This window comes from Pongo abelii, chromosome X, assembly GCF_028885655.2.
Source record: "Pongo abelii isolate AG06213 chromosome X, NHGRI_mPonAbe1-v2.0_pri, whole genome shotgun sequence".
In the NCBI taxonomy this organism is placed as follows: Eukaryota; Metazoa; Chordata; class Mammalia; order Primates; family Hominidae; genus Pongo; species Pongo abelii.
In genome coordinates, this window is record NC_072008.2 from 108,036,286 (window position 1) to 108,049,562 (window position 13,277).

A 13,277-nucleotide genomic window follows, 5' to 3' on the forward strand; every position below is an offset into this window, starting at 1 on the left:
ATACCACATTATATTTATAACCACACACATACAAATTCAATCAACTGGGTTTAATTTGAGAGAGGGATCAAAGGAAACATCCTGTCACATGAATTAATACCCACGGGCTCTGTCTCCATCTCTGCTTAGTGCTTTCTCTGCCGTATAACTTCCAGAAAGTTTATTCTGGTGGGCTTACACAGCCCTCCTTTCCTTCCTTCCTTCTTTCCTTCCTAGATCTCTTGCTAAAGTGATATCCAAGCTGCAGTTCTGGATTGGGTCAACAGATGGCATTGACTGATCTTCAATTTCAATTTTATTTTTCAATAAAAAAATAACTCATTTCACAAAATGAACAAATTGTACTTTGAATGGAGATTTTGAAAAAGTATGGAAATAAAATCAAGATTCGTTCCTTAACTCAGCAATTAACACTTTTCATTTACTACTTTAAATTTTGTAGAATATGGTTCTCAAACTTCAGCTTGTATCAGAATAACTTGGGGAGCTTGTGACAGACTGGGGAGTACATGTACCCCATAAATTTGTACAAACAACAAAGAAAGAAAATATTGCTAGAACCAACCCCAAGAGTTTCTGATTCAGTAGGTCTAGGGTGGAGCCTATGAATTAGCACGTTCTAGCAAGTTCCCAGGTGATACTGACACTGCTAACAAACACAAACAAATCAAAACAGCGCCTTATCCTTTATAGAATACCTGGAGAATCACACTGTGCTGAGAATGCTGGTAGAGGTATATAATTTGGGATCAAGGAAATGAGGTTATAGTGTGCAGTGGGACCACAGACTCAAGCAGTGGACGCCACAACGTTGCTCTCTAAAGCATGAAGGGACCAGTCACTAATCAATACAACAGCATAGAGCCCGTATGTGGACAACGTGGTGATTTCATCACATCTCCCACCCCGGGGAGCCCTGTGGGTGAAGAATTAAGCTCCGGGCTCCCTGAGGCTCAGGGATCTGAAGTAACTGCCCAGATCTCACCTGGCCAAGCCCTGTTCCTTCCACTGCATCTCCAGACCTAGTGCTCTTTATTAGTTAAAAATAAAGTACATTTTTAAGGCCCTGCTTATTCTTATAAAGGTAATCCGCAGTCATTTTGGACCATGTGGAAAATACTGTCAAATACAGACAAGAAAATATATCCAGCACTCCTGCCCCTTCATGGTAAACACAATTAATGTTTTGGTGTATTTTGTTATAGTATTTTTTCTCTACTTTGATATATGCCCACAAAGATAGATACTAGCATTTCTGGAGAAGAGGCTTCTGTTTTGGGGGAAGTGACAGGATTGCTATCAGGACACAGTTCCTTTGACTGCAGCCTTCTGTACAGCAGTTCTGTTATAAGGATTGGTTCCTCTGCACTGTCTCTTCATTCCAAGACTCAAAGGAAATCTCTTATCTTGCACCTCTTAGAGTCTTTCTTCCCTTACAGCATAAAAGACAAAGTACTAAGGATAGGAAAGCATGTATGGTGGTAGGAAATGGCATGAGGATTTTTTTGTTCCCTTCCAAAGTCCCTCAGGTAACTCATCCTACAATACTGGACAGTCACCATGGCTAATATATCAAGAAAGTCTGCACACATTTCCCTCCATACACTTAGGATCCCAACTGTTCTCTCTTAGGGTTACGAATTTAGTTTCTATCACAGACATCTCTTCTGCAGAGAAGGCAAGGTGAGGCTAAGACAGTAACCACTAAAGCCTCCCATGGATTTCTCATTTCCTTAAAACCTCATTATTTTCATTTTACTGATGATCAGCTCCAGGCTTGCCAAGGATAAACCACATATCCTGATAAGTGGCAACAATGAAAATCAGCCATTGGACCTGCCCAGAGTATACCCAGCAGCTTCTATTGTAGATGTGGGCTTCCAGGGGTAAGAATTGGTAGTTGTAAACTTTTTTGGTATTGTGCCTGAGCTTTGTCATGCCCATATTGTAACATACTAGACAACTCCCCTTAGTGATGATGTTTGTGGAGAGGAAATCCTGTCCTAGGATAGGAGGCATGTTGATTGGCAGTTCCTGAAGTGGCGAATAATTCAGATGAAAGTACAGGTTTTAGACCTTGGGAATGTGACATGGAGGAAGGATATTCTTGTTTATCAAAGCTTGAGTTATGACTAAGGAATTTTATATTGTATCTTTTCTAAATATGATAATAAATTCAAAGTAGGTAATAAGGATCTCTTATGAGAAATGAGAAAAGCCAAGACTTAAGAGGCTAAGCAAGTTACCCTTAGTGCCAACTCTGTAAAACACAGGCCAGGGACTTTAAAACTCAAGCCTTTCCCTCTGTGATGTCTTCCTGAGCTTTGAAAGGCTTCTATCTAAAATCTTGTCATAAAGTGGCAATCTCTGCACTCCTGTGATTCTTCAAAACTTTTATAATGACTGTATTGATTTCTTCATCATTAAAATCAATGAGATTTTAACATTTAAAATTGCATTAAAAATTGGAGGGGATATTATCCACATATACCTCAGAAACCACTTTATATGCCAGGAACTCTCTTTAACCAGAGAGAAACAAATGAAAATTTAAAATCTCATAGAAAATTAGAGGAATGCAATTAAACTTATGAGAAGATATCCAATAGCAATGAACACACAACTAAAAGCTCAGGTACCCTTATTCTCAGTTAAGGAAGGTAAATTGCATGACAAAGTTTGCAGTCATCCCATTTTCATGAAGAATATGTGTATATACATGCTGTCTGTTCAGGCTGCTATAACAAAATGCCACAGACTGGATGACTTAAATGACAGACATATATTTCTGATAGTTCTGGAGGCTGGGAAGTCCAAGACCAAGTGTCAGTAGATTCAGTATCTGGTGATGGCTCTCTTCATGGCTGGTAGACAGCCACTTTCTTGCTGTTTGCTCACATTACCCTTGGTGCATACTTGTGAAGAAAGAGATCTGTCTCTCTATTCCTCTGCTTATAAGGGCATCAATCCCATTATGAGGGTCCCACTCTCGTGGTCTAATCTAAACTTAATTAAACCCCAAAGGCCCCACCTCCAAATACTATCACCTTGGAAGCTAGGGCTTCAATGCGTAAATTTGGGAGGATAGAAACATTCATCTCATAACACATGTTCATACACATTGTACACCTTTATGTATTTTGTACATATATATTTCCATATATATTCTCATGAACATTTTCTTTCTATGGAGAAAAAAAATCATCTGTTGAATATGCTCCACACCATTAACAAAGGATACCTCAGCAGAGTGAAGGAGGTAGATATGGGATCATTTCATTTTCCACATAAGCATGTCTTTTGCTCAGTTCCTATCAATTACAAACATACATTAGTTTTGTGATTTAAGAAAGTAATTGTGATAAATTTGTGAAAAAAATAAAAACGTTATAATAATCTAATCTCAGTAATTTATTTTGTGTAAGTCTACTGGACTGGAAAGCAATTTGCACTAAGTAATATAAATAATGTAGTATAAAAAACAAGGAGATCCTGCCATTTGCCACAACATGGATGGATCTGGAGATCATTATACTAAATGAAATAAGCCAGAAACAGAAAGACAAATATTGCACAGTCCCACTTATGTGTCAAATATTTTTAAAAGGTCAAATATATAAAGAGAGACAAGACAATAGTGATTATAAGGGTTAGGGTGGGAGAAGGAAATGGGGAGATGTACAGATCAAAGATACAAAGCACAAACATGTAGGATGAACAAAACAAAAGATCTAACACAATATGAGGACTATAGTAAATAATAGTGTATTGTATTCGAAATTTTTGCTAAATGAGTTGATTACAGCTGTTCTTGCCACAAGGAGGAAAACAGGAAACTCTGTGAGATGATGGATGTGTTAATCTGTTCCACTATAGTAACCATTTTACTATATATATGTATGTATCTTATAACATCATGTTGTACATCTTACAATTTACAATATAATTAATTTTTCAAAAGGAATTCATAGTTAATTGTGAGATTTCTTTTAAAGAGGAAATTTCACATTGTATTTACAATATGATTGGTCCCCCTTATTGTTGATAATACTCCCGTGTGAATAAGTACATGTTATAAATCAAATGTGTTTAAAAGGATATAACCCAAAATACAAAATATCGACACACGCACACACATGCGCTGATATACCGTTTCTCAGAGACACACTGATGGCTTTCTCTTCATTTGAGACAGGGGTGGAACTTCCTGCCAGGAGCTCAGAGAGCCAGGCAGCAATAGATTAAGCAGGAAGGGCTGCCTGTGCCATTCAAGCCTCCAGCATACCCTGTTTGGTGGGTCAGGCCAGAGGCCCCTTCCTCTCCAAATCCTTAGAGAGCCTCCTCCCTGACATTCGGAGATGTAGTTCTGGCTTTGACCAGCAGGTGGCAATTATCTCAATATTCCACCTCTGCTGCGATGGAAAAGTAACAATTTTTGCAAAGAGAGACAAAGACAATATGAAATGAATAGTACTAAATATATTCGAAAAATTCATGTGGAGAGAAAAAAATTGAATGTGTATTGCTGTTTTATTTTTTGATAATGACTTCCAAAGCTGGGTCTCTCGCAATTATTCTTTCATTCTGTACATATTTTTGTGGGGGGTGTGGGCACTGCCAACTCAAGTCCATTTGTCCATCCCACTCTTTTCTCTGAAGCCCAGACTCTCATTTTCAACTCACTGCAGGACATATTCATTTGGAGAAAGACGACTGCAATTTGTTTCTACATGTGTGGAGTGAGTGTGTTTCTTTAATGTTAAACTGAAGAGTAAATAGGCAGGATAACTCATTAAATAATAAAAAGAAATGGCACAAATATCTTTTCCTCTTCCAAACTCCAAAGGAAAGCATATGCTAAAAAAACACCAAAGCTCACAAGTTACATAAATATGTTACATTGCATGTTTTGTGTGTATATTTTCAAATAATCCTTAATTTATTCATGCCATTCATTTTACATCAAAATCCCCCCATTGATGGAATGAAGAACTCTGGAACTAACATTTCCAATATCAATTAAGGGAGTGGCATGCTCCAGACCCTTTCTTTTTATTGTTTTTAACGTTTATTTTTGGTTCGGGGTACATGTATAGGTTTCTTATATAGGTAAATTGCATGTCACTGTGGTTTGGTGTACAGATTATTTCATCATCCAGATAATAAGCATAGTACCCTGTATTAGTCCATTTTCACACTGCTATAAAGAACTTCTCTGAGACTGTGTAATTTATAAAGGAAAGAGGTTTAATTGACTCACAGTTACACATGGCTGGTGAGGAGGGCCTCAGGAAACTGAAAATCATGGTGGAAAGTGAAGGAGAAGCAAGTACCTTCATCACAAGGTGGCAGGAAAAGAGAGAACATGAAAGAGAAATTTCCAAACACTTATAAAACCATCAGATCTCGTGAGAACTCACTCACTATGATGAGAACAGCATGGGGGAAACCACCCCCATGATCCAATCACCTTCCACCAGGTTCCTCCCTCAACACATGGGGATTACAATTCAAGATGAGATTTGGGTGGGGACACAGAGCCAAACCATATCATACCCGATAGGTAGTATTTTGATCCTCACCCTCTCCACACCCTGTGACCTCAAGTAGACCCTGGTGTCTGTTGTTCCTTTCTTTCTATCCATATGTACTCGATGTATAGCTCCCATTTATAAGTGAGAACATGTGGTATTTGGTTTTCTGTTCCTACATTAGTTTGCTTAGGATAATGAACTCCGGCCCCATCCATGTTGCTGCAAAAGACATGATCTCATTCTTTATGGTTGTGTAGTATTCCATGGTGTATATGTACCACATTTTCTTTATCCAATCTACCATTGATGGGCATTTAAGTTGATTGCATGTCTTTGTTACTTTGAATAGTGCTTTGCAATTGTGCATATGTCTTTATGGTAAAACGATTTATAGTCCTTTGGGTATATACCCAATAATGGAATTGCTGGGTCAAATGCTCATTCCATTTTAAGTTCTTTGAGAAATCGCCAAGATTTCTACAGTGGTTGAATTAATTTACATTTCCACTAGCAGTGTTCGAGCTCATTTTTCTCTACAACCCTGCCAGCACTTGTTATTTTTTGACTTTTTAATAATAGTCATTCTGACTGGTGTGTTATGGTATGTCATTGTGGTTTTGACTTGCATTTCTCTAATGATCAATGATGTTGAGCTTTTTTTCATATGCTTGTTGGCTGTGGGTATGTCTTCTTTGGAAAAGTGCTTGTTCATTTTACTATATGTCCTTTGCCAATTTTTGAATGGGGTTATTTGGTTTTTGCTTGTTGATTTAAGTTCTTTATAGATTCTGCATATTAGTTCTTTATGAGATGCATAGTTTGCAAATATTTTCTCTCATTCTGTGAGTTGTCTGTTTACTCTGTTGATAGTTTATTTTGCTGCGCAGAAGCTCTTTAATCAGGTCCCATTTGTCAGTGTTTGTTTTTGTTGAAATTGCTTTTGGCATCTTCATCATGAAATATTTTCCAGGACCTATGTCCACATTGGTATTTCCTAGGCCGTCTTCCAGGGCTTTTATAGTTTTAGGTTTTACATTTAAGCCTTTAATCTATTTTGAGTTGATTTTTCTATATGGGGTAAAAGGGGGGTCCAGTTTCAGTCTTCTGTGTATGGCTAGCCAGTTATCTCAGCATCATTTATTTAATAGGGAGTTCTTTCCCTGTTATCTGTTTTTGTCAATTTTGTTGAAGATCAGATGGTTGTTGGTGTGTGGCATTATTTCTGGGCTCTCGATTCTGTTCCCTTGGTCTATGTGTCTGTTTTTGTACTAGCACCATGCTGTTTCGGTTACTGTAGTTTTGTAGTATAGTTTGAAGTCAGGTAATGTGATGTTTCCAGCTTTGTTCTTTTTCCTTAGGATTGCCTTGGCTATTCAGGCTCTTTTATGGTTCCATTTGAATTTTAAAATAGTTTTTGTTTCTAATTCTGTGACGAATGGCATCCATAGCTTGATAGGAATAGCATTGAACCTGTAAATTGCTTAGGGCAGTATGGACATTTTAACAATATTGATTCTTCCTCTCCATGAGCATGGAATGTTTTTCCATTTATTTGTGTCATCTCTGAATTATTTGAGGAGCATTTTGTAATTCTCATTATAAAGATCTTTCATCTACCTGGTTAGCTGTATTCTAGGTATTTTGCTCTTTTTTTGGCTATTCTGAATGGGATTGTGTTCTTGATTTGGCTCTCAGTTTGGATGTTATTAGTACATAGAAATGCTACTGAATGCTACTGATTTGTGGGCATTGATTTGGTATCCTGAAACTTTGCTGAAGTTGTTTATCAGATAAAGGAGCTTTTGGGCAGAGACTATGGGGTTTTCCAGGTATACAGTCATATCACCAGACACTGTCTACAGTTTACCTGATATTCTCCTTTTAAAAATCCTGTTTGGCAGGAATTTTGCTACTTTGCAATAATCTAATTCTTTCTATATTATTTTCCGTTTATTTGTATGTATGATAACATACATGCATATATGATGATAAAGATTAATTTATTGACTATCTATAAAAACACGCTGCTAATGAAAGGGCTGAGAACAAAGCAAAAAGGTCATGGCCAAGGTTCATCACACGTTAACTGTCCCCAGTGCCGAGAACAACTTGGTGCCACAGGGACAAGCAAGCTACCACTGTCCCTTGCCTCCCCATCCCACAACCACCCATGTGCCCAAAACCTCATGAGGAAAAATGGCTGGGCATAGGGCAAGGCCAACCTGAGAGATTGTGAGTATTCTCAAAAGGACACACAGAAAGTGCAGGTGTAGATGGAGCCATGAGGATGATCAGACCCGTTATGCAGAGATACATTTGCACATCCAAGCGCATGATGCACTTGGCAGTGCTTTGGCAGCACTGTGCTAAAAGGGAACCCAATTGGAATTCTCAGTTTATTGTTTAATATTTAATTAATCTTGCCTTTCCATATAGACATTCACGTCTTCACTTTAAAATAACACACCATCCTCATGTCTTCTGCCAAATCGTTTCTTTTCCAGAGCATGAAAATGGGTCATCTCGACAGCATAATAAGGATTTCTTTGTATTCAGCGATATTTATTTTGAGAATTTAATAGAGAGTATTTATACTGGGACAGGAGTTTGTTTCGGTCAAGCACTGTTTGAATAGTTATCAAGGCAACTTAATTTTGTTCTCAATTTGTGTGGCTTCAATTTATATTACTCATAAGCAAATATATTGTCATTCAGTCTTATGTTGATGATTGCATTCAAATAAAAATGTTTAATTTCAAGAAAAATCATTCAGTGGAAAATTATGTTGTCTTTATGCTCTCTGCCTACTTTTGACAATGAGATTTTTGCGTAGATGGATATTTTTTAAAGTCAAATGACAAATATGTTTCTGTCTGTAAACACTGTCCATGTATTAGCAGATAAAACTTTTAAATGAGGTTACAAGGAGTCCTCAGTCTTTCACATTAATAAGACTTTAAAAATAGTATTCAAGGCTCAGCAAAGACTAGTTCTTTCTGTATTCTAGACATCTGGTTGACATTTCCGCCTCCACTATGTGAACTTGCAACTGAGATTTGCACGAATAAAAGGTTATTTATTCCTAGTCTTTTCTCAGCAACATGTTTTATGCCCTTGATTTCCTGATCTATGAAATGCAGATCATCACTCTGCTAAAAGGGGGAGTGTGGCCATCCAAACAAGAGTCCATATAAACCGAAAATCCTTGTAAAACACAAGGCAGTGATATTAGCATGGCAGGCCAAAAACGAGAGCCGTCCTTATTTTAGAAAAGCTCTTGGGAACTGATCATATTGTCCTCATTTTTCTTATGAATATTATGTTCATCCTTGATAGTTCCAACTTTTGGGTAAACATTTTCATTAACCTCCGTAATAACCCCGGCAATAAAAAGAAAACTCTTCTCAACTCCTTATGTCTGGACAAAGCACTTAATGTAAGCTTCTTTGTGTGTCTGCTCCTAATTTCATTCCCTTTCTTTTCCTAATTCTTTAATTGGACTTTTTTTGTTTATATAAAAATAATTGTAAAATATTAATCATGTCTGTCTTTAATCTTTTGATTTTAGCTTATCTGGTTTTAGATGTCATATTCCTTCAATTAATATTAATTTACAACAGAGGGTAAAAATTGATGATTTGGGGAACACAATTTTGTCCACATAACATTTCATTTTAAACAGTTGCCAACATCTAAAAATTGGAAGATTTCATACGTAAATAAGGCTTCTTGGCTTATCTTGAAAAATGAGACGGTTTTGCCACACAGGGCCTACATTCCTGCATGCCCTTAAGGAAACAACTGGCTGGAGCTGAGTAGCAGCTTCTTTATCCCCAGTCACTGTGGTTCCTGTCACTTCCTATCCCCACACATGCACAGAATATTAGTTTTTATTGTACTATTATTGCTGTTGTTTTTCTTACAGTAAAAAGTAAAATATTTGTTGTTAAAAGAGTAGATTTTAAACATTCTGACTAAAAATAAATGATAAATAGGTGAGGTGATGGCTATGTTAATTCATTTGATTTCATCATTCCACAGTCTGTGTGTATCTATCTATCTAGCTACCTATCTATCTATGTATCTCAAAGCATCACATTGTACCTAATAAATAATACAATTATTACTTCTCTGTTCAAAATAACATTTTATTTATTTATTGTTTTAGAGACGGGGGTCTCACTATGTTGCCTAGGGTAGTCTCAAACTCCTGGGATCAAGGAATTCTCCCACTTCAGCCTCCTGAAGTAAGGTGGGACTATAGGCACATGCCCTCATGCCCGGCTAAAAAATAAAATTTGTGAAAAGTGGGTGAAAAAAAGACGAAGACTACTGTTCATTTCCGTAAAACTGGAGAGAGGGTACTAACTTGTGGTAGCAAAAGTTCTTGTTATTTTTGTATAGCCCTGCTTATATTATCTACATTATCAACTTGACCCCATAGGCCTTTGAGTTTGGCTTTCCTGGAGTTAAAAGTTTTCTACGTCACATCACTGATGTGCCACATAGACTTTCTGAGGTGAATATGATAAATAAGCACATTTTTCCATTTTTAAACAAATAAAGGAAATTCATATTTGAAAAAACTTTTAAATACCACATTAGAAAAATGTTTGATGGGATAGAATGAACTTTTGTTTGCCATATTTAGTGCTGTCATATTTTCTTGTGTGACCTCCAGCTGGCAGGTCACAATGGGGTATTCAAAGATAATACATCTTGGATAAATTCAGTTCTGTGCCAGGTTATCTCTGGCCATGATATTTTCCTCTGACCCAATGGGTGATGTGGGGACAGCATTTCAATTGAATCGGCTCACATTAGACATAGATATTTGTCTGAACAGTCTTTGCCTGTTTACGGAATGGTATGCTTTATGCCTTTGTAAGAATTGTGTCACAAATACTCAACATAACCCTAAGTGCCTAAAAGCCTAGAGAGTGAATTTAATGGATTTGGGTTTCCAGTAACAGAAGCAACTCCTGCTGCCTTCTGCATTTTTAATATTTATGTGTAACCGTAGAAAACCATTACCTGGTAAATACCCTCTCTCAAAGTTTCAAGTATTTTATTTGTCCATATTCCCTGATGGTCTCTTTGCTCCCAGGCAGCCATTTGGTAATACCATAAAAACAGGTTTGTTTATTTATTTGTCTATTTGTTTTAATCAATTTTGCACAGGTAAAATCAGCTTTGTTTAAAAATGAACACACGGCCTGCAATTCCACTCCTAGGTCTTTACATAAGAGAACTGAAAACAGGTGTTCAAGCAAAAACTTGTACATGAATATTTACAGCAACATTATAAATAGTAGTCAAAAGATGGAAACAATCCAGTGCCCATCAACTGATAAATGTACAAGTGAAATGTGGTACATCTACACAATGGAATATTATTTAGCCATTAAAAAATTACTGGCACATACCTTAAAAACATTATGCTAACTAAAATAAGTCAGACGCAAAAGGTCACATACTGTATGATTCCATTTGTATGACACGTCCACAATAAGCATAGCCATAGAGACAGAAAGGACATTAGCTGTTGTTTAGGGTTGATGACACCTACTGATAAACAAAGTTAAAATTTAGAAACATTTTCTTTCCTTGTGTGTGTATGTATACATATATATACATATATGTATATATACACACACACACACACACACACACAATGTATATGTTGATTTATAATTTACATAACTGAATGAATACCATAACATAGATAGAGGAAGAGGAAAATACAAAACAATTACTTGTTTTGGGCAGAAAATTTACATTAATTTTATAATCAGGTAAAGTAAACAAAATAATATTTTTGAAAACACAGGATAAGCCTGTTTGTGAAGCAAACCAAAAAAATAACATGTTAGAAATGTGTTCCATTACTTGGAAAATATGCTGTTACGTGAAAAAGGCATGTTGCCAAGAGATGTTATGATAAGATTACATTTTCCTTTGAAAATATATCTCTATATATTTATTATATGTTCATACCTGACACATACGTACGTGTGTATACACACAAATGCAAAGTTATTTCAGCTGAGAGTGTAGCTGAAGGGAACATGCTATGGTTTAAGACACTGTATGCTATGGAGGAAAGTCAATTCCAATAATTTGTTATAAGAGCTCACATATTTCGAATTAAGGCATTCTGGTAAGAACATGATTTATTTAAATTAATGTTTCACTTTTCTAAATATATAGATCTACATATGAAAACTTTTTTGCCTATGGTAACTAAGGAATTCATCCCTATTTGCATTCTCCATTTCAACTGAGGTAGACATCCCTCACTTTCACAATCAAATTGCATTCAACCTCTTCAGGCAAGAAAGTCAATGGCTCATTCTTTTCATAATTAAACGCAGAGTACATGTTTTACTTCCAGTAATGGCAAAGTAAGTCACATTGAACCAAACCTCCCATAGCTAGCAATGATAAACCCTGGGAAACAACTTAAATAACTACCTAAAAGCACTTGAGGACACTAGAACTTATTCCCTGTATCTAACTGTGTGTTTGTACCCTTTAACCAATGGTATTCCATTGTGCATATATGCCACATTTTGTTTATCCATTCGTCAGTTGATGGGCACTTAAGTTGATTCCCTATCTTGGCTATTGTGAATAGTGCTGCAATAAACACAGGGGTGCAGGTATCCCTTTGATATACCAATTTCCTTTCCTTTGGATAAATGCCCAGTAGTGTGATTGCTGGATCATACGGTAGTTCTATGTTTCGTTGTTTGAGAAACCTCCATGCTGTTTTGATAGCACAGTAGGCTGACTATAGTTAACAATTTATTGTATATTTCAAAATAGCTAGAAGATTTGAAATACTCCCAACACACAGAAATTATAAATGTTCAAGGCAATGGATATTTTAAATACCCTAATTAGATCATTACACATTATACCTATGCACCAAAATATCACATGTACCCCATAAATGTGTGTAATCATTATGTGTCAATAAAGCTTTTTTTAAAAACAATTTCCCATTAGTACCTATTTGTCTCCTTAGAATATTTATGAGATTATCATAGTACATATTTTTATATCATGGTTTGCTTAGAGTACTGTATGATGTATACATTTTGATACCTTAATAATGACATTTCTGCGTTCTTGTTGCTTCATGCTAAGATTTAGTGGTGCTTACTTGCTGTAACTGTGTCACAGAATAATGAACATCTATTGTTCATTATTTTAAAGCACTGGAGAAAGATTGAAAGCAGCAGAGGTTGGAGAGAAGTTGACATTTGGAAGAGGAAATGTTTCTGGGCGCCTGCTTTTATGGCTTTTTGCCTGGTTACATGCGGAGTGGCTAAAACTCGGATAAATCTGTAGTCCCTGACCGGGGACCCACCCCTTTCTGCCCAGGAACCTGTCTGCCTCCTGCTGCCGTTCATGTTGCCCAGGCTGTAGGTGCCAAGGGGCACCCTGCAGGCCAGCACTGATCTGCCCTCAGCCACCCCTTGGCTTCCCTCCTATGCTCATCGGTGCCCAAAGTCTGGGCTGCCAGTCCCATGGACCAGAGCGGGACCAGACTTGGGCTGGGGTTGGGCTGCCAGTCCTTCGGACTGGAGTGGGAACTTGTGGTGCCCTTTCTGGGCCCGCCCATGGCCACCCATGGAGCAATTGGCATGCACTTCCTCCCCTCCGAGGCCCATAAAAGCCCTGGGATAAGCCAGAGCTGAGCAGACGTTGGGTCGAACAGCTGCGGAGAGGAGCAAC